The sequence below is a fragment of the Athene cunicularia genome (assembly GCF_003259725.1).
Source record: "Athene cunicularia isolate RWA chromosome 1 unlocalized genomic scaffold, athCun1 chr1_part2, whole genome shotgun sequence".
In the NCBI taxonomy this organism is placed as follows: Eukaryota; Metazoa; Chordata; class Aves; order Strigiformes; family Strigidae; genus Athene; species Athene cunicularia.
The window spans coordinates 45,014,526-45,036,802 of record NW_020799092.1 but is presented as its reverse complement, the minus strand read 5'-3'; the positions used below and the strand labels follow the sequence as shown (position 1 = coordinate 45,036,802).

Below are 22,277 nucleotides of genomic sequence, written 5' to 3'. Positions count from 1 at the left end.
CAATAGATAATTATTTCTTTGTCAAGACTTCCGCTTCACTTAGGTGATATATTTAAAACTGTTTTCATATACTCTGTCCCATTCACTTGCTTTGATTACAGAATTGCTCAGTTTATCTTCTGCCATCTTTTATCCATCACTATATTTAATGTTATGGTCTACCGTTAGGGCGTACATCTTCTACCATCAGCTACAGAAAGCTGGGAGGAGGTACAGACAGCTTTCACACTTGGAGCTCTTTCTCTCTCCCTGCCTGCTCTGCGCTGCATCAGCAGTTCCGTGTTTCCCGTATACCAACTCACTACTATAGTGATTGTTTTTCTTAATTTTGTTTTATTGGTACAGCAACACCAGTATTTCCAAGGCCAAGGTGAAACATTCCATCAGCACAACTGCAATTGCCCAGACAAGCCCTGCGAAAATAGATTTTATTTCATTGTCATTAAAACCAGATAGGGGTAATCAAGTCATCTGCTCGCCAACCTTGTTATCACTTCTTGTAGCGGCTGTTGTACCAAACAGCTGTAAAATCCAAACAGCAGAAAAGCAGACGCACCTGAAGCTGTGAGCTGATCACTCCAGCCCTGTAACTGCAGACCTCCAGCCAGGGATGGACAGGGTGTGCAAGGAGGGGTGAAACCAGGGAAAGAAGGTGGAGGTTTAAGCCAGTGTAGTTCAGCGGTCCAGAAGAAAAATGGAAAATCTTGGGACTCTCCTGGAGGGAAACGGGGATAGGAGTTGTGATTCTCAACCCCTCATAAAGATGAAACCAAGAGAAAAGTGGCTCGCTCCCTGCTAACACTGCCAATAAGCTTTCTGAGAAGAAAATTTGCCACCAGTGTTTCTTGCTACCTCCTGATGAGGTTACAGGACTTCACACCAATAATACCAATCAATACCACCCTGTATCTGATTTCCTTTCTCCCTGTTCTACTGGAAAAGCTGTTCCAGAGACCATGACAAGGCTATGGCCCCAGCACACAGACCCTGCTCAAAGCTCTTTCATGTCTGAGATACTGAAACTGCCCTGAACTTGATGCTCTGTTTCTGCAGACCTGCATCGAGAATCCTTATTACCGTCTTTTCATCTGCCAGATGCCTGTCCTTGATGCTGTAAATCTTATTGTGCCCAGACCCATTTAAACACCTCCCCTTCCTCAAGGGTAACCAGAAGATACTGCAAGACGATCATTTAGCTGCCCTAATATTTGTTCTTTGATTCTTTCCAGTTAATACAGACAAGAAAGACTGAGTTTGGGGTAAGCACTGTCTACATCAGGCAGACAGGTTTCCACTCGCGCCTCTTTGGAGACAGACCTTGCTGTATCACCTGCCAGCATCAGAGCCAGGTGAGCCTGTTCCTCCTGCCCTCTGAGAGGTGTTTTTGGTGAGCAGCTCTCCACTCAAGAGTCCACTTTTGTCTTCCTTCTTTCAGAGTGCAATTTTGACATCCTTGAGGACTTCTGCTGTGCAGAGAATGGCAAGAGGTTGTATCTACACCATGAGAAAGAACTGCTTACTACTTGCCTTTGTGATCTGACTCTACAACTTAACCTCCTTCAGCCCCCTGGGTAGAAGCATCAACAAAGAGCACTTACAGAACTAGGAGGCTGCAAAAAAACAAACTTTGGGAGAAAAACCAAGCCTTTGTGTAAAGACATGTTAAACCCCCATGGGATTATGTAAAAATGTATAAAACTGTACTAATGATACAGAAATTGTGATATATATGCAAAACCAGCTGCAGACATGGTCAGATAAAGCTTTACTAACATACAAAAGGTGTAGTTCTTGATCCAAAAATATCATTGTATTGTTTACTACTTCTAGATTACTGATACATGCGCTAATAGCTTCTGAAGCACAGCAGCAGTCACTTCCAACCAAGTCAATAGGATTACTTTTTGCATATGTTTCTTCGGACAGTTTTTCTGCCCTTGCCAAAGGTGGTTACGTGCAGATTTGAATTCCTCCAACAGACTTTGTAAGACAAAGATTTTGTATTTCAAGTACAGAACTGAATGTAATGATATATCATAGTCACTGCAGGTTTTTTCCTGGGTTTTGGTAGTTCAAGTAAAGCAATCCAGTTACTGGAACAATTTCTAAAATACTCACTCATGATGCTCATGGTTTTACCCCCTTCTTGCAGGACAGCAATCACCAGGATTGACAGAAATGTTCTTGCCCAAAGTCCTGCCTCGGAAAGGAATTTAAGTATACCTTCTTAACTGTTCAGAATATTTTTTTTTTACCAAATTAAGAATTTTGTGATTATTAAATGTCTCAACTTTCCAAAAGTCAGCCATCATTTTCTGAGGTGTCAGTCATTCAACTCTGCAGACAGATCAACTTTTCAAAAGAAAAAACGGGGCAGGAGTTAAAAAAAAAAGGGGAGGGGAGGTGGGAGGAATGGTAGGTAATGTAATATTAGGAGATCAAAACCCTTCAGGCATACTGAAAACATTTATACTCTATATAACAGAGGTTAAAGTCTTTACTAATTACATTACTTCCTTATTAATTAACAGAGCTACAATTTTTATTACTATTTTCTCTGGGCACATCTGTAAAAATCTCTTTTCATTTTGATCCTTTTGGACAGCAGCATGAATTTCTATCACTTTTATTGCTGCACTCATTCCTTTTGTCAGGAGTTATTTATAAACTCCAGGATATATATAACACACATATTTTTTCAACCGAGTTTGTATTCATAAATACTCAATAGAAGGTCACTAGATGAAAGAAGTTTGTATTTCTGTATGATAAGACAGGCAGTATAATATATGTACCCTATTTAACACTATCTTCTGGTTAATCTTCTCAGATCACATTAGCTCAAAAAAACGAATCAAAAAAAGTTAAGAGATACTATACTTCTCTGCAGGATAAAAAAAATGTAATGAAATTTCTCTAAAATGAAGATTATAACCTTTATATAGTGTGACATTTAGATACAATCAGGAAATTTCTGTGAAAATACAGTATTCAATAAAGAATACAAACTCTGCAAAAAATCAAATCGTGTTTGGGGAAAACAATTAAGTTTGCCAAAAATACGTTTTTTTTAATCCAGAAAACATAACTCTAATATTCACACCCTTCCATTTCATAGAAATGACTCCACACATAAGATAATTCATGGTTAAATTCTACTCACACTGCATCAAATGTTTTCTTTCACATATGACTGAGCAGCATCTTAAAAACAGTTACACCCCTTTCCCGTCTTTTACTTCACAGGGGACTTGTCCACATGAGCTGCCATAATAGTTTTTGGATGTCACATGGTCCTGGTTTTCTTTACAGGTTAAGTTTCTGTGTCACCACTCTGAAGGGGTCAAAGCAAAGTACACCAAAGACCTAGACCTTTAAAGAAAGCCAACCCATGGGGTTCAGTGAAGACAGCGGTATACTCAAACTACAGCTTCAGTAAAACGTTAAGGCAACCAGAAAGGCATACAGATATCAAATATTTCATATGTTAGGAAGACACAATGATATCTAGTGGATCCACCGCATAAGAAAATTGAAAGGACATATTATGAAGTCTGAATGCATTAAGATTGTGTACAAGTCAGTATTTTGTTCCATCATTTTAAAAGACACCGTTGGCACCTCCCACATTATTCAAATAAAAAGTCAGATTTTTAAGCAAAACCAGAATTAATTTAGCTCTGAAAATAACAAATGACTGTATGGATACCTCTGTTTTGAAAACTGAAACATTTCCACTATTGTATTTAATACATTCTCATATCAATCAAGAACTTGCAACAAAACTAAGAATTTCAATATTAACAAAACAAAATTTGAACATTTTTCATCTCAAAGAGAAGAGCTGTATTCCCATGCAGCAGCACACTCAATCAATCCAGCATTTTGCAGTGGATACTGCTCTATTACAAAGATACCCCTTCACGACCCGGAGAGGGAATAAAAAAAGGAAGCGCAATAAAACCACCCTGTTATTCCCCAGCTCTCGGATTATCAACACAGACAATTTGGCATCTTTGCATAATTTGGAGGGGTCTTTTAAATTTATGTTTTTATTATATCAACTAAAGCAGCTATTTTCTAGCTATATTAACCACCTTTTCAAAACTGTCTGGCAATTTCACACGACATTGCAGCAGAAGGCTTTACAGGTCATTAAAAGTCATAAAAGGTGCTCTGGCTTCAGAGGATCATTGCTGGGAAACATTTCACGTAGAAGGTGCAGTATGTTGGAAAGCAAGGATATGCGTGTGCTGAAAGAGGTAACAGATGATGAGAATAAATCTGTTAAAGATCTGAGTTCATGCCAAAACATCATTGCTGTAGCACCATACAAATATGGTAGCTTCATTGCCTAGGAATAGATTAGTAAAAAATAATTCAGGGGCTTTCTGGATAGAAAAAAAATTCCTAACTTACTGGCTCCAAGCAACATTAGCCTTTTTGAACTGGCAGACATGAAACAACTGGTGGTAAATCAGTCAATATTGCCACATTCTGAGATGGCTTTTTGTGAAAGTTTTTTATAATACAGCAAAGAATCACATTTAAATTGTGTTTAGTTGTTGTTTTTTTTAAAAAAAGTCTGATTTAACAATATATTTTATAAAATTTATAATGTAGCATTAAAGGAAACTAAATACATACGCCTTTTCTATATGAAAATAACTCTCCAGTACACACTACTCACGAGCATAATGTAAGGAACAGCATTCCCTACATTATCCTTTACAGCAATCCCATGATAGAGCTTCACAGAAATGCTTTATCTTACCAGTCCATATCAATTATTGGCAAAAATTAAAACTGCTCTTTTCAGTGAAACTGCATTGATATACAAAGGTTGATGTTTCTTACTGGAGAATCTGTCCTCACAACACCTTTGAGATGTAGCACAACTCTGGTTTTTCATTCCTAACCTCATTTCGGATGCTGGCAAAACAGGCTGTTCAGTTTTCCCCAGTCTTTTCTAGCTCCAAATCTTTGTTTAAAAATAATTAGGGACTTAAGAGAATTATCAAAGATATGAAGATGCTGCATGTACCACAAGAATTAGAACCTTTTAGTAGCACAAGTATGTTACAGTCTCTCAAAGGTAATTTCAAGCAATTTCAAGCATAGCCGCAACTAGCTGAGATTTAATTCAGAAAGAAGTCTCTTCACAAAACCAATAGCTTGTGAACCATTTCAGGTATCCCTCCATTTTTCACCACGTACATGTGTCTGTACCCTTTCTTTGGTTTGGTTTACAATGACAGAAGAGACTGCTTACCTTCTGGAGCATTACTAATAATTTGTCCTTTATCTTTTGAACTGGCAGTTAGTAAAGAACCTACAATTTTTCAAAATGTAACCACAACCACAGCCAAGGTATCTGTCTGCCCTTCCGGCAGAAGCAGCAGTGAGAGGACTAGGTACCACAAATGGCACTGCACCTTCCAGAATGACTGTAGATCTCATGAAGGGAAACAAATAACAATCCTGTTCAATGAACACAATCAGCCCAGCATGGGCTCCTGCCAGCAACATGCATATAATTACAGGCTCTGGGATTTAACGTAATCTCAAAACTAAAGGATGACTCTGTAGCTTCCGCATGCTGCACTCCATGGTTAAAGACTCCTGTAATTACAATTTCTGTAAGGCTTTGTACTTTGTAGAGGTTTTTTCAATTAGTCAAAATTATGACCTTCCTAGTGCTACATCAGTCTTTCACAAAACAAATCCAAGCATTTCAAAATTACCATTCTGGAAGCGGGGACAATCTCTTACACTTAGCAGAAAACAGCTGTTTTTACTCTCATTTAAAAACAAAGCAAGATTATGATTCCACTGAAACCACTTGAACAAAAGTGGAATAATTATACCTCTCTCTAGCTATACTGCTTTCTTTCCATATTTTTAGCAACCTATTTAGCAGCCGTGAAATTGGAATATCACACTAGAAAATGTGTATTTGGGATGAGTCTAGAATATATTGCAAGGTCATTTAATCTACTCCAAGACTTTTTCAGGAATTAGTAAATTTTTATGCGCAAATCTTTATATGCAATATACCATCAAAAAGGATGGCAATGGAATATTATAGCTCTAGAGATGCAGGACAAAGAAAGGATGGCACAAGCAAAGTTTCAACCAGCAATACCTCCAAGCCTTTGCAAGATGAAGGGAAACGCTGATTCACTGATACAGTTGAATTCCTAACTATGTGCTTCCTGTGCAAGCTGCAGGAAAACACGGTAGCAGTTGCTTTTCCAAAACAGAGTGGGTTTCTACACTGAATTAGGTCACACACTGGATGTTTGTCTGCAGTATGAGCAACAGCCAGCCAGCTGGCACCAATCACTAAACCTTCCCAGGCCACATTGACTATTTCATCCCAGAAGCAGAACTGGTGTGCCTGAAAACCAAAGATAAATGGAAAATCCAGAAAAACTGATCAGATATAAAGGAACAGGGAAAAACAACCAACAGGAAAAAGACAAAAATAATTCAGTTTGAACAATGGGTGCTGACTCTCCTGATTACAGCATGTTTGCTGGATAGAACTGTTAATGTAACTGTTATTTTGCTAGCAGGTTCACATTTTACTACAATTCCCAGACTTGCACAGCATTGGCCTGTCCCTATGCAAACCATGCTCCACAGAGACACCAGACACACAAGGGAGTACCACCCTGGAAGCAGAGGTGTAGGGACTGAGCAACCTTTAGATGAAGTCTGATAATTCCCTAACAGGAATGGTGTGATCCTAGTGTCAACGTGGGCTTGTGGTATGAACCTTGCAGTTTACATTTTGCTGATCTCTGCAAGAAGAATTTATCACTAACTTTTGATCTGTTTGTCTACAAGACACTTGCACACTAGGTCTGTGTGTGCAGAACTTGCAAAGCCCTGGGGGTCATACTAGAGCACACTGCATCCCAGGCTTGCCCTGTGTACCTTCGGGGAGTTCTTCATTTTGTGATACAAAATCTGACTCGTTTGGAAATTTTGCCATCTTATAAGGACTGGCAATTAGCCACCCTTAAGGAAGAATGAAAAGCACAATGATCTGTTACTGTAGTCTCGTTTAACACACGGGGAATAGGAAAGACATTGCAGAGCTGAGGTGAGGAAGCAAATCTTCCTATCAAGTGACAAGATCCTTCTATGCTTCCCTGGATCTCTCTGCAGAATGAACACTCTGCTCCCCTCCTGTCATGTGGGAGCACTACACCTCACCAGTACTGGTACAGCTGTGGCTGATGTTTTACAAGGCTGGTGCCAGTACTCTGCGACCTCCTGAGACCAGCAGTGTTGACACCCTGTAGACTGCCCTGGACTCAGTTTCTATTTCATGGCAACCTGTGACTCAATGACCAAGTCATTTCTTCTCGTTTTGTGTTCTGAAGTAAACTTTGTGAGAAAAATATGGGTTTAGCTGGCCTCAAATCTGAAGCCTAATCTACACTATGTCTTCTCTGGCATCTTCTGAAACTATGCACTTATTGGAGAAGGCACATCCCTTAAATTTCCATGCGAATATATCTGCGTTCCTAGTCTCAGGAAGATGTCATACTGTGTACATCAGTGCAACACAGCATATGACCAGTATCACTGACACTTCTGTACAGCTTTTAAATCCCAAGTCTTTTTTAGGTGATGATTTTTGAAATAGAATTAATGAATAATTAAAGCATTTTGAATCACCAATTCAACTATAACTGCTTAAAAGGTATTTAAACCTCGGAGCAACAATCACAAATAGAAAATAAGACCTGAGACCTGTTGAGACTTACATGCTCTTCCACTGAAATACTTACACCCTACCAGGGACTGCTGCACCACACAACATACTAGCCTAGCTCAAGGCTCGGAAATAAAATGAGTTAATCTGAATTAATTCTGTGTTACTACAACCAGACTCTGTCTGGCAGCTAAATGAGAGCTAGCTTGAGTACCTCCGAGTGCTGAACACTGTAAAAAAAATCCCTCTGTGTGTTACCAAATACTTTTATCATCACGGTTTAGTGAAAAGACACACATTTAAGCATCCAAATACAAGACGCAACAACGAGAAACACAGACCACACCTGCAATACCAGGGAGCGTATCCCAGAATACAATGACTCTAAAAATGGCTGAGCAGATCATTCAAGGTAAGTAAATCAACAGCAACTGTGACGACAGGCATAATGGAATCACTTCTTGTATAAATGGAGGAAGACTGAGTACAAGTACCGAAAAGATAGCTACCTGCCTTGTGTAGGGAGACCTATATTAGCACCCAATATGCAACTCCAGTATCTATGTGGGCTTTGCTTGGTTTGGATTTGTTTGGTTTTATAAGGTTGAAAAACTGGACACAGTGCAGAGTGCCAAGAGTGATTTGAGCAATAAAAATGCCTCATGCAGTGCAAGACTCAGCAAGCATAGTATCGTATTCGAGGAGTCTGGACAGTGACCTGATTACACAGTGCCGAAGAACTGTCATAGGAAGGATGTGTTGAGTGCTCAAGAACTCCATCACTTAATGGACAAGGGAGGCAATGAAAAGCTTCAGAGGAAAAATAATTGGAACTCAGAGCCAGTAAAATTCAAACTAATCACCACCTTCTGATGGGAAGATCTACTGACAGATAAAACTTATAAAAATGGTTCCCTGAAGAGCCACTGCCTGCCTGCCTGCCTTTCTGGAATATGCATTTTTGCAAAACATCAATTACTGGACTTGCTGTAACAGTAACAGGCTGGATGCTGTATCCTGCTTACATGGGGGGTAGACATCTTAGATGTCTTTTCTTGACTTAGAAAGTATACAAAGCAAAAGATGAGACTGCAAGGGCCTCCTGCTGTCTGTATCTACTTTAAAACTATTGCTTTGAATAAAAGAAATAGACACGATTAAAAATGGGCTGGAAGAGTCTTCCAGCTATTTTCATCCTTGAAATACTAATCAGGTTTGCACAACAGTGAGATTTATACAAATAAAATGTTACTGAGAGATAGGACTACTTACAGAACACGTTTTATTAAATATATTAGTACTCATATAAAAATCTTTCTATAATCAGAATTCCTAGTGTTTTTAAAAAAACTGTCCCATTATGCTCCAAAACTGCTCCACATTCTCCAAGTGCCAATACTTCAAGAGCAGGAAAACACTTTGGTGTACCATCCTCACCCCTTTTGCTGTAAAAGAAGGGACAGGTTCTCCAGCAACAGATGGCAAACATGCATGTGCAAAGTAGCACAAAGCATTTACCTCAGGAAAAGAGAATGTCTGTTACATGTCGATGGAAATGATCACTGTGCTTTGCTATCAGGAAAAAGTTAAGAAAACAAATGAAGGAAAGGTTCCTAGGCAAGGGGTTGAAGTATTTGTAACATAAGTCTCAAAAGCGAAAGGTTGATAACACCAAGCTTGTTTTAGAGTCATTCCTCCAGGGATCATTGCTGCTTTAGTGGTGTACCCCTGCTATTTATCACACTTTTAATAGCTCCTTCTAAAATACTCCTCAAAAAAAGTTCAAAGCTTGGCCAGATAACATTAACACTTAAAGGTCTGTATACATATTTATCAGGGCTTTTTCCCCCCCCTTTTTTTTTTTTTTCTTTTTTTTTTTTTTCCTTTTCCCAGATCAGAGAAACCCTAGAATCTCCTGAGGCAAACATGACAGCATATACAATAATGATCAGTAACAAACTGGGAACAGCTCAATACAGAGGCAAAACAATGCATTCAAGAACAGCCCAACAGAAAACTAAAACATGCCAGTCAGCAAAACAAATGTTACTTTTGGAAAACCAAAATGATAACTGAAAAAAACAAGGTGACAGATATCTTCCTATAAAGAACAAATTCTTCCTGTATTACTGTAAACTTATCACTTGTAAACTATGCATTAGTGGTAACAAATAATTGTTTTAATTATTTGTCTACTACTCCAACATTTTTATACAAAAACCCTCTCACACATTTCTTTTGCACTGTCAGGTATGAATTAATAGCTTATCAACAGATATCAACCTTCAAGTTCTGTATTACATTGCTACTAACCAACCAGTAATTTTGCCTGGAACTTGCATATATATTTTTTTAAAAAACACAAACAACTGCACCTTGAACTCCTGACAAGTTCAAAGCTCCCAGGCTGGCTTTAGGGGCTTGAGAAGAGTTAGAAGAGCCTGGGCTGGTCCAAACACCCCCTGCCAGCTGTCTGGGCTCAGAAAGGAGACGGATGGGCTGCACCAGCCACTGCCCACCTCTGTCACATCAGCACTGCTAACAAAGCTGCCACTTCACTTCATCGTGTCAGACTGTCAAACATCTTTTTGAAGATGTTTCACATGGTTCAATAAATCTCAGTAAAAATTTCTTAACTCATTCAAATTTTTCCCTTATTTTTCCACACTTTTCCGCAACAATTGTGACCTTTCAAAATTTCCCTTAAAACTTGTCTTGTCTCCATAAATAGCTGGGCTCTTCTAATGATTATCCACTGGATACAAATATGTTATATACATATAAATTTATATTTTCTCATAACCCAGGTCTGAATTCCCTATGCTGCTTTTTACTGAACCCTTTCTGTTTGTTCCTATGTTTCAATATGGGAAGCACCTGTAATTTAATTTAATAGTTTTGGTGCAGTCCAACAGATATTTAAGTAGGGGTAGTTACGTTCCTGCACCTGTGATGTCCTCTTAGTAGAGCCAACTTAATTGCAATTTGTTGACACATGCCAGCCCCTCTATGCACCACTGCCTTCCCAGCTTTCCATTCATAGTGTATCATCATATCTTGGATTATTTCCCCGTAGATGCATTAATTTGCCAAGTCATACGAAATTCTTCAGCATATTACATATTTCTAGTTGTTCTAAAGACTAAACACATCTCCACTTTTATTACTATGTAGGTCTCCTGAACTAATTTCATCTGCTAATTTTATCAACAGTTAACGAGGTTGCTAAGTCACTACTGCCTTCATTATCTCTGAGTCAACTCCTGGGGGTGTTTCTCAACCAATTCAATTTGAGGTATTTTCCACTGTTAGATCATGAGCATTTGAAATTCACCAAACGCTTCAAAAGACCCACAAACATCCTGAAGTATTGCATCAAGCACTAGTACTACTTCCATTAACTTTGTATTACATTTCAAACCATGACAGTTTATTATTTACAAACCTATACTGCTTATTAACTGTGGTCGTGTTACCTTCAAAACCTGATATCTCCCTCTAAACTTTACTATTTATTCAATGAAATTTTATAGAAACCAGCACTAAATTAAATAGAAGATTGTGGCCAAAGGTACTTATCTCTTTTTTTTTCCCCGCCTCTTTTTAAGTGTGCATATTAATGCATTCCATGGCACGTCACTAGCTTTCTACTCAAATGTAATGTCAAACTCTACCTGGATGAGCACAAACAGGCTACATCTATAGATACCAGAGATCAGTGTGTTCACAGCCAGAGACAGAAAGTTGGCAATACTGTATACTTGCATTTCTTTGTATTTGCTCGTGTCATAGGTTTTATGAAAACCAGCTCGTACAGCAATTGCGATAAAGCACTTAGTTTTTTTTCCCCAACATACATTTAGGTTTGCATCACACCAGCTGCTGCACTTCAGCAATGAAAATAAACTTAGTACCACAAAGAGAAGGCAGCGTACAGGTTCTCTCTATGAACTTACTTGGAAAGAGCTACATAAACTTAATTGATCAAAAGGGAGTCACAAAAGGATGAAATATTTTGCAGAGGCATATGCTAATGGTACTGCACCAACCTTCAAGACCTGGTGCCTTACCAGAAAGGTCCATAAAACTGTTGAGGTGATGGAAATGCTCCTGATCTGCCGCTTAGAATGCAGAAATGGGATGGTAACTGTGCCATTTATTTATTTATTTTTTATTTCTTTTAAAAATAAACCAAGGAAAAAGGGACCTGTTCATTTTAACAGGAAATTAGAAAGCTGGCTGATAGAAATTCACGACCTATGAGAGCTTTAACAGTCCAAGTTTCCACCCCCCGACCCCGGTTCCCCATTTCCGATCTCTCGGCTACATCTGAACACTCACAGTGCTGCTAATGGATAAAAATGAAAACAAATGTATGCAACAAATCACAGCGGGCTCCTGTGCCAGCTTCCCCCTTCTGATTCATCAGACCCAGATCTTCATACTGCTTCTAGGTATTAAAATCAATGTTCTGCCTCTTCATTATTGTCATTATTTCTCTTTCACTTCAGAAGTTTCCCTTCCTTCAGACTGCTGCCTGACCAGCTTGTCAGGACATATTTAAATCAATACTTTGTGCATACACGCGTGTGTGTGCCGTGCATCTGGATGCCACCTCATTACCATCTGAATCCCTATCATTTCTGCCGGGGCACAAAAACATAGGGTAAAATAGGGGTAAAAATTACATCAAATAACAGAAGATTACAGCCATCTATCTCCATCTTTTAAAAATCTGAAGTAACTGCAGATTTTGCCATCATCTCATTTCATACCTGATAAGAAAACCTAAATAAAGATTGAATGCAGCACTTGCTGTGATGCATGAAAACGCAATGCAGCTCAAGCAGAAGGCATTAAAGATTCATCCTCTACTTGGTCAGAACTGGGGCTTCAAGCTGCTAATGTCAACACTGTCTACCGCACCTGGGGCTCACCTTCCAGGTCACAGGGAAAAACCCCTAAGGGTGCAGACTGTTAATAGGGAATTCAGGCATTTGGAGTTGGGTGAGTGGTAAAGTTACTCTTTGGGAGGACAAGCCCTACTGAGAGCAAATGCAACCGACACAGCCCGTATTTACAGAACAATTGCTGTTGCTGGTTGAGCTCCAGGTCAGAGGAGCTCTGCCGGTACCGCAGTCTGGCAACAGGGATGCTTGCTTCTGCAGTACTGCCAAACACACACTGGAGAAAACAGGTGAGGCTGCAGGAAGTTAAGATGCACAATCCTACTATAGTATAAAGAAACAGAGTGTAAATAAATAAATAAATAAAATTAGAAAATCTCTGCTTGCTTGCATTTGAGTATGAAAAGCCTCCAAAAAAGGCAGCACCTTCCTTAAGTTGGTTGTAACGTAGGTACCCACTGGACTCCCTCCCATAACAACATGCCTGTGTCTTGATTTTTTTCTTTTAATTAGAAGCACAGCATCCTCCTAAAAGAGATGTTTCATTTATGCCAACTCATGTCTTACTAACATGAAGATGAGCCTACTCCTGCTAATGTCATTTTCACATGAGGCTTCAGTGAGGATGATAGATTTTCTCCAAAACAAGAGTTTAAAAAAACCCTAAAATAATAATCCATATTTACACACTTACCCACACACAGAGGCACACATTTTCCACTGACATGCTCATTCCAGTCTGTTGCATTTTACCTCTGTTAATTATGAAAAGGTGATGACCAAGGACTCTTCACCTGGCGTGTCTCTGAGTGGTGCACATGTAACAGCCTTCTGGGTGCGTGGTGCTGCACTTTCTGCTGGCCTCTTCCCAGGCATTATAAATTGACAGATTTGGGATGTGCCTGAAAATCTTTTCCCTGCCTTTTGCACAAAAATAGGACAGATATTAGGAGGACTACTTGGAAACACCGAGTTTATTACTTCAAGATCGTATCACCAAAAGCAGAGAGGAAAAGTAAGCAGGTTTCATAAATTCTGAAGCAGTTAGACAAGGAAAAAACAGACAAATATAAACTGTTTTCACTGTTTCTGATAAAGACACATATAAACCTCAACTGCAAAATACAAAACCCCTTAAATAAAGTACCTGGGTCTCCTATCAACACTGAATTTATATTTATTTTTTTTTTTAATTTTTTTTTTTTTTTTTAAATAGAGCCTGGAAACAGACCCTATATTGAGAGTATCCCTTTAAGGTCTGAGCATAAGTAAACTCAAGTTCCCCTATTCAGTTGCTTTCATAGGAACTACTGGCCCTTATCTTTGATGCAACGTCTAGAAGACTGTATGAATAAACATATTCACTAATATTTTCCCTTAAAGGGTTGAACTAAAGCTGTAATGCAATAGGCTCCAGAGCTGAGACGATCAGAAGTACAATAGTTGTCTCATCCAGAATTTGTAGTTCTACATCCAGTTCTTGGCAGGATACAGAACCCAAAGGCCCCTGTTCTCTGTTTGAGCTCTTTAAGCCAAAGAGGATGAAGAAGAGGGGTAGGGCCATATTGACCATATGGAGTCTGGACTTCAAACCCACAGAGAGCTGTAAACCAAGAGAAGACTACCCAATCACTCTGAGCAGAAACAGACAGAAGAGAAAATGGCAGAGAGGACTATAAAGGTTTGTTTTCTGATCAGAGGCATTAATATTCAGTTTATTCCACATGAAACATTTGTTTCAAGGGACTGAATAGCTCAGAAGATTGACTTTGATTTTGGGAGGCTTTAATGCGTAAACTGTCAGTTTGGATCCAGCTGAGAGAGGTAGTGACGGATGGTTTCTAATATCTAAGAGATGCTTAGTGGCATATGACAAATGACAAAGCAGTTGCAGAGTGAGTTATATAGTGAGTCAGCAGTCCTTTCCCAGAAGGTTCAATACTAATTAAGAGGCAACTCGACAATCTTTGTGTTTGGCTGCTTGGAAACTTATGCCCAGATATCAGAAACAAATCACAACTGAACTAAATACCTTAAGCTTCAGCATGGAAATAAATAACAGCCCTACAGTTGTATCACAGTGCATCCTTCAATACTCCCCATTATGTTTTTATTGGAATAGTGTATTTAGACTAGTTATATGATGCCTCACTAAAAGGCCACTTCTGTTTACTCAAAAATACAGTCAGTGTTAAAATGTTTGCCTTTTATTTAAAACAGAACTTTGGTGGACAGGCTCCTTCTCAAGTCCATCATCCAAATCTGAGAAGCTCAGTCATATGCTAAGCAGGAGTAAGGATGAGGTCCCGCAGGAAGGCACCAAGCTATGGCTAGTGGGTAGCTCATCTCCTAGCTCCCCGGACAATATGGTTCAGGCTGGGAGTAAGCCCCACCTTTGAGTCTGGAAGAAAACTCTGCCACTAGCAATGGATTTGAATGATGGTTGTATCACAACCCTTCCTCTCCATTCAATGTTATGCCAAGACCAACAAACTCATTTCAACCACTCAGAGACTGCCAAGAAAGAAAAAGGTATTTTTCCCCCCTTTCCAAGTTGCACTCGTCGCACAGCGAGTGGTGAGCAGGAACAACAGACATCCATCCACAGCTTACCCTCAGTCATTCGTGGAGAATTTTCTCCTTTTTTTAAAATCCATGCCAGCTCTGCCCTAGCTGCAGCGCACCTGCCTGAAGTGCTTCAAGCGCTGCAAAATCCTGCCTTGAACGCACCAGTTTCCGATCCTTACTGTTCATTGAACACAAAAGTCCTATGAAAGGACTCATGTAAACCTTCTGTGTGTTTACCAGCACAAAGAAAATTGCATTTTGGTGATGGGACATATCTAATTGCAGGGAAATGAGTTACAGCAAAACGGCAGTGAGAATCAAGTAAGAACTAGTGTAATAAAAGACAGCCTCAATTAAAAGTTACCATAACAATGCAAGGAAAGATACAATATGATGCACATTAATAGACTGCTCAAAGTCTCAGAACAGAGCGGTATTAGACACAGGAAGTCATCTTCTGAAAAAGCTAACGAATCATTTCGTTAACAAGGAAAGGCCATGCCTTTGATCAATGGGATCTAAGAATTATAATTAAGCAGAAGACCCTTATCATATACACTTCACAAAAGGCTATTGTGTTTTAGAAAATTGCTCTATTTGGTTGTGATTGTTTGGGTTTTTTTAATTACTATGAAAAGGTGTTTAGACTTGGTTTGTTGTGGTTTTAACTTTTACAACCAGTGTTCTTTTTGTTCTATTCTTTGCATAATATTTAAAACATCTCCCTGGTACACGTAACAAAATCTACAATTCCGTCTTTCATTTCATTCTCCAGCTGCTTGCCAACCATGTGGTGCTTCATTCATGAGTGGAAGAACATGTGAATTAAGTCAATAATTAACCTGTTTAAAAAAAAAAAAAAAAAAAGACAGCCACAAAACAATAAGAAACTCATTAAGATCCAATAAGAAACTCAAAAACCCAGCTATATAGAAGTAGTTCTTGTAAAGTTTACTATACCAAAAATAAGTCTTCCACTACTTTTTAAACTTGGCCACAAAGAAAGTTTTATCTAAAACTGAAAACATACTTTTTTTTGGGTCTTTTACACCATGTCTCTACTGGAGAGCTGTAAGAGTTCACAACTCAGGAGAAAAAGTGATTCACTGGATTGTTTAATTTGGCACCATATAAATCCTCTTCACAGAATTTTTTCCAAGTTGACTTTCAAGGTTAAGAGCTGTTTCCCATGCTCCTTTGCTATGTTAGGTTATTAAACATGTCATAAAAGAAAGCCTTGATTTTGAAAGAGATTAAAAAGAAGTTTCCCTTCATACCTTTACCTATCAATATGCTACAGTACATATACTCAACATGAGAGCACTGGTGAACCTGCTGGAAATGAAAATCCCTGATGATGGCAGAAGCTTCCTTCATCATGTGCAAGGTGCAAGAAACAAGCTTTCAGGGGAGACAGCTGTATTTTATTTCATGCATCACAAACAACTTTTGGGGAACATCATTTTACATTTAGTCAGGTTCTTACAGTGCTCTTTTTTCAGCATTTTTGGATGCTGTTCGAATGAAGCTTTCCTCCTCCATGGTCAAGTCTCCCTCTTCCTCCATTTCATTTTGTTGAAGGAGCACCAGAGGAAAATACACCTGGACATTCCTGCACCAAGTGTTTGTAGGGAAGACAAGACTGAAAACCCAAGATTGCTCCATGTTTGGAAAAGAAAACAAAGGAAGATGTAAATGTTTCAAATCATCTCTGAGCATGAACCAGCTTTCAAAACCGCCTCAGAGGTAGCGCTGTTACTGCCAAGACACTGCTTCTCTCCTGCTGCAAATTGGTTCACTGCCTCCACAGGGCGGATTCCTTACACTGGCTCAAATGCCTGTGACAAGGTCATGTTTCACCTCCCCCAAGCCTAGGACAGTATGCCCTGCAACAGCACCATGGGATTTGAAGTCACACATGTCATCAATGCCAGAGCAGTGACTGGGAGACAAACCAAGTGACCAATACACAAAATCTCATTAGTTTGAATTACGTAAAGATAAACAGGAATATTTTCTGATAAAGCATAACAAAGACTGTTTTTATTGTGCCAAAGCAGCACTTAGGGGTTCTTTTTGAAATGAGACAGTTTGTTTCCAAGTACCTCACGAAACCGCACTGTCACCACCCCCCCAAGGAAAAAAACATCCTAGGAGACAAAGTCACAAATGTGGAACAACTGCAACCTTTCAGCCCATAAGAGGACCACGCTCCTCTTGATCAGAAGGTGGAGCAGAGGTGATGGTATCCTTGAGTTTAAAGCCAGATCTGCCCAGTAGACGGGTAGCAACTGTCTACTGCCAGTGTTCAATCTGAAAAAAACCTTCCACTTCTGAGGAGCAAGAGATGCTCAATCTAGGCATCAGGAATGAGTAAGATGTGTCAGAAACTCCTGGGTCCCAGGATCTAGCCTTCTGCTTCAGCCAACACACCTGCTAATGCACTGAACAACCTCTGTCTTAAATCTGTCCTTCCCTTATGGCCAGCTCAGTCTGAGAGGCACAAAGACGGTGTGACTGGGTGCAGCAGCTCTTCCTCTGACAGGAGATGCCCTCCTGGAACCAGCCCTTTGTAGCTTCCAGGAACACACCTGCTCCCACACACATGCCCTGAGCTCTGTTTCAAGCCCTAAATAACATGAAAAAAACTGTCAGAGACCCAGCTTTCCTCCTTGCCTTTCCCTCCTACCAGAGCTTCAGAACCAGGGAAATGGAGCTGCCTCCAGCTCTCTGCCACCAAGAGAAGAGAACAGGGATCCTACCACTGGGACTGGCCACCTCATGCCACCCCCTTCATCATACCACTGAAGTCCCTAGGGTGAATTAATAAGAGCTGGCCACCCCCTGCCATGCCCTACCCTTGCAGTCTTTCTCTTCTGCTCTGCGGGCCATCAAACTCAGCAGCAACAAGGATAAGCCTTTTCCCCTAAACATTCTAACTCATTGTTCTGCCTTACCTACTGCAGGACTGAGACAGGTCATTTTAAGTGGCAGAACTACAAGCATTTAAGACTTGTAAAGCAATAATTAATAATGGCTGCCTGGTAAGTTCACAAATACTACTAGGGAGAAGAAAACTGGCTCAAACGTTAGAAAAGGCAATTTTAATGACTAGGAGTTTGCCATCAGGGCTCACTGTGACAATGTTCTTTAAAAGACCAAGACAGGCATGATTTTTTTCTTTAGATTGGGAGTTTTTAAAGTGGTTTAAAACAGATTTCTGTGAACATAATTGAGTAACAAATTAAAAAAGACTTTATTTTGCTAAATCCTTAGATATTACCAAAATTACAGCAAAGTGGGTGAAAACAGTCATCTTGCCATCTCCCCCTTTTAATTAAAAGTGAAATGTGATAACATGGACGCATTTATTCACCTTTTTTTGATCCATAACCACAGATCCCATCAGAATTTTCTCAACAGAAAATATATTTCTGCAGCATAGGGAAAAGATGACTATGTACGCACACGTTGTAGAGCACACACATCCCCAGACCCCCACACAAACACAAGCATCCCCCGTACACCGATGATAAATCCCAGATCAGTGTCCATCGACTCCCTCTACTGGCAAGAGCTGCCATTTTCCTCCTTCCAAAAATAACTACATTTTTACTGGCTATATAGCTTTTGACCAGCATACAAAATGATAGTCTTAGTCTCGTTAGGCCACTTTGAAAGGCAGGGTGGAGGTGGTAGACATAAAAGTAGTAAATTACTCCAAAAAACAATCCAGAACATGAACACTACAGTACACGGATCCAAATCTTACCCAGTACTTCTGACTTGCTGCTTTGCGTGCATGTTTGCAACCAAGATAACTTAGAATCGAACCAGTTCCTAGTAAATTCAAGGTTAGCCTAGAATAAGTACCCAGCATTCATTTTAACTGCCGTTTGCACAGTAACATTCATGGAAATGAAATGGGGCTCCATCTGCTCTTCGCTTCATGCAAACTTTCAGATTTTTGTATTAAAGCCAGCCTTAAAATAAATAATGTAAGATTCATGAAATAGTACATTGAGTTTCATTTAAAATATTTATGAAGTTCTCTAAAAAAGAAAATCACTACTTGCATTTTACTCTGAGACTTGAAAGGTGAGAAGCTGGATACGTATGAGGGAGCATGAAGGGCTGCAAAGCCACCCCAGCCCTACCATCTGCCTGCCTTTACTCTCCCTTGGCTGTAAGGGATCGGTCAAAACCAGTTCAGAGAGGTGACCAGCCTGCTACATTTTTGGTTAGGTGAATTAGAGAGACAGGCCTGTTACTTACTCTGTTTTCACTGCTTAACAGAATAAATTATGACCTGCCTCACACCTCAAACCTGTGAACTGTTGATCTATTAGATTTTTTTTTTTTTTTTTTTTTTTTTTTTTTTTTTGTGGCTGAAATCACAACATTTAATGGAAATGTTTTATCACTCTAAATTAATGCTTGCACTATTTCCATAAACGTGAACATCCAATGAACCCTGTTATAGACAAATTTAGAAAGTTTGGGGAGGAAAGTTGAACAAGCACACTACATGCATAATAGCCTTTTTTAATGTTTCCCATCCCCTCGTCTCCTGCTCTTGGCCACTAGCACCACAAGGCACAGCATGCAGAAGAGAGGACCCCTGGTTGCTGAGGTGCCCCGACAGGGTCTCCAGTGACAATGACTGCATCCCATTGTGCCAAGAGAATTACAGGGAAAATAGCACAAAACAGCAGCCAGAAACCACAAAGGACAGGGAGCCTTCACAGGAGATCTCTGCAAGCTACTGCCGTTCGAGAAGAAGCCCCACAACCCCCAGCCTTCTTATCATTTATCTTTAACCACCTGGCTTCAAGACAAATGCATTAAAAAAAAAAGAAAAAAAAAAGAGGACCTCTTAAGTTTATTGAACAAAAATCAATCAAACTTCCACAATTAAAAGAGTGCAGCTTCTCTACACTTTGAGCAACATACGAGTGGGCCCAAGAAACTGTTTGTGCATGTGTGGGGGTATAAGTGTGAAGGATGCCTTCTTGTGGAGAGGTGTTCCCACAAGCATGATCATTAAACCAGATCTTCAAAGACACTTCATCCTGGGCTCAAGACTTGTGACAATTCACCAACTGAAGGCATTGCAACATATGTTAAGTGGAGTGACATCTTGCTTTGTCCCAACAGGCTGTGTGTATTGGCTTGACCCAAGAGGACGGTCAACAACCACACCTAGAAATGTGCGAGCTGACTGACTGCCCCAAGACCTGGTGAACACAAACCCTTTTGGCTATCTGGCATCGCCATCAGACCACCATATCTAGAAGCATTCAACGCCCTAGCAAGGGCACAAACCTCTGCCAGACAGATGCCTACCTGGGACCATGACTACAACTTCAAAGCTACATACCCCTGCAATGATGTAACAATCTTGCCATCCCAAAAGGCTTTTCCTCAAATTTAATTACAGGGCTCCTTTTCCCTTCTTCAGGACCACTCTGGACTTGTAAGATACACTAAGTAGCATGCCTAGGTCTCTACTTCGAGTTTTAAGCCAAATGTAGTGGGATATTTTATTTTGGAAGGGAAGAAAACTACCTTTTTTTTTTTTTTTTTACCAAGTAAAAACAGAATCATAGGAGTCTGGGAGCTGAACCCATCTAAAGATAGCTCTATAAGCCTCTACACATTATAAGATAAATTTTGAGGTAGCAACAGAGGTACAAAGGAACATGGTTATTAAGATGATAAACAGATTTTATGGCTATTTTCAGTAAGTAGTTTTAAAGCTCCTAGTGTTTCCCAAAATATCTTTCTAAATGATGAAGTAATTATACAATTGACACAACTCCACAAGCTTCCACGATGATCACAAACTACTAGTTTCACATTCTTTATATAACGTCCCTCATACCTAAACACACAAACATTCATCCGTACACTTGATCTGCACACACAGTAAAAATGATATCCAGATGTAAATATTATCAGCTTCTTCAAATCATAAGCCTGACACTACAACCACCATTTCAATAATCATAAAAAAGTAGAATTTTTCCTTGATTACTACTGTAGTTCCAGAAATACACTTAATTTTTAATTTAAACTCTCTGAACACTGCATACTTCTTCACAAAGGGCTTTTTCAGAAAAGTCAGAAAAGAACAGCATTTTATACAATGCCTGTTATTCCAGAAGGCTTTATATATAAAATAAAAAGCGCAATCACTGGCATGCTGATTATTTAGGCAAACATGGCACACATGCATGATCAATAATGGTTTCTACAGGCATGAACTTGCTTTTTCTGAGAGAAAGGAAGTATTGGTTACAGTGCTGTACAAAGAGCTCCTGCACTTCTACAGAGACAGATGTCACAGGTTGGTAAGGGAAACTCTCATTTGTCATAACCAAAAGATGGTTTTCCTCACCAAAAGCATAGCTGTAACATTTCATCATAGTCTTAGCAATACAGTAACAATCCACATCATCTTAAAAGCAAGAATTTTAAAACACGTTGTGAAAAAAACTTTTATAATGTGAGAGAATTCCTAAGATACACCAAGGTAACTGCATGCAAGTTTTGCACTGATACATGTTAAATGATGAAGATACTAAGAAGCAAAATACATTTCTTAAGTTCTGTAGGCAGAGGGCAGCATGCCCCAGCCATCAGCACTAGCTCAGTGCTGCCTGAGGTTTAATTAACACCTCCCTCTCACAAAGAGAACATCATCTTTCTGTAATGGTGACTCTGAAACTTGAGGATACTTAGTAATTTGAAAAGGAAAATTGACTACATAAATGTTTATGATTTAAAAAACGTGCTTTTTATTACAGATGGCATCTCTGTGTAGCATAAATTAGGTTGTGGTCCTAGTAAATGTTAATCTTCTCAAGTCAATAAAAACTCTGCTCCAAAATGTCACTGCAGCTTTGCAGAAGGAACACACAGGAGTGATGAAAACCAAAGTGTGGGGAAAATAGTGTGGGGAACATGCATTATAAATTACAACTTGTCTCATCAAGCACAGCCACCTTTTAAATCCAATATAGTGCCAAAATGATTCACATTTGTGCAACCAAAGAAATCTGAAGAATTAA

General features: G+C 39.4%; 1 protein-coding gene across 14 annotated transcripts in view; it reads right to left on the bottom strand.

Annotated features, from left to right (window-relative positions):
* Positions 1 to 22,277, bottom strand: part of GRIP1 (glutamate receptor interacting protein 1) — a 235,284-nt gene that overhangs the window by 168,762 nt on the left and 44,245 nt on the right. The window lies entirely within an intron of this gene.